This window comes from Elephantulus edwardii, unplaced genomic scaffold (assembly GCF_000299155.1).
Source record: "Elephantulus edwardii isolate Elephantulus edwardi_28Jun2011 unplaced genomic scaffold, EleEdw1.0 scaffold00012, whole genome shotgun sequence".
In the NCBI taxonomy this organism is placed as follows: Eukaryota; Metazoa; Chordata; class Mammalia; order Macroscelidea; family Macroscelididae; genus Elephantulus; species Elephantulus edwardii.
The window spans coordinates 30,068,296-30,069,306 of record NW_006399762.1 but is presented as its reverse complement, the minus strand read 5'-3'; positions in this window follow the sequence as shown (position 1 = coordinate 30,069,306).

Sequence of the window (1,011 nt, the reverse complement as noted above, 5' to 3'; positions counted from 1 at the left end):
GACTGGGATAATTGGGATGGGAGTGTCAGAGACAGTGCGATTGGCACAGGACAGAGCGGAGTTTAGGGCTGTTGTACATAGGGTCGCTATGAGTCGCAGGGGACTCGACGGCACATAACAAAAACAGCAGCAACAAGATTGTTTTGCCTTTTCTAAAACCTTTTTTCTATGTTAATTTTAGAATTGCCTTGTCAGCACCAATTTTCAGAATAGTTTAGTAGTGCAAGTGGTTAAGATACCTGAATCAGAATCAGCTTTCAGATTCCTTCAAAAGAAGAAGGGGGGAGAGGGAAAAGGTAGGTCAACTGGGTAGGAATGAGAATCTTAACAATACTGAGCCTTAAAATCCATTAACAACTTTGGATGTATTTTATTCATATCTGCTGCTGTTGTGTCTACCCCCAGCTGATGGTGCCCCAAACTCTATAGAACTAAACACTGCTCAGCTTTCTGTACTTTTCCTATGAGTGTCTGTATACAGGAATGTTGTAATCCATAGAGTTTTCTAGTTGGTTTTCAGCAGTAGATAACCTTCTACCTATTTTCTCTCCCAAATGTTGGATGCTCTACTGAAATCTGCTTAGCATCATAGTAATACATACGTTTTCACTGACACGTGAATGGTAGCTACATGAAGTGTATTGTCCTGGCAGGAATTCTACCACTATTTTTGTTACATACTGTTTTGTTTACTCTAATTCTTGCTCTATGAACTGATCAAAACCTTGTCCTGTCCTGCACCAATCCTCACAATCTCTGCCATGCCCAAGCCCATTGTTAAAACCGCTGTGCCAATCAATATCATTGAGGATCTTCCTCTCTGACATTGACCATTTTATTTTTCAGACATTTTTGTTAGATGTCATCAATTCAGTTCCAAATCATAGGAATCTTCTGTACAGTAAGCAGAGACATTTCCCTTCCTCACAACTAATGCAGTGACTGAGCCCGTTGTTGTAGTCCATCTCACTGAGTGTTTTTCTTTTTTCACTCACTCTTTACTGATCAAAC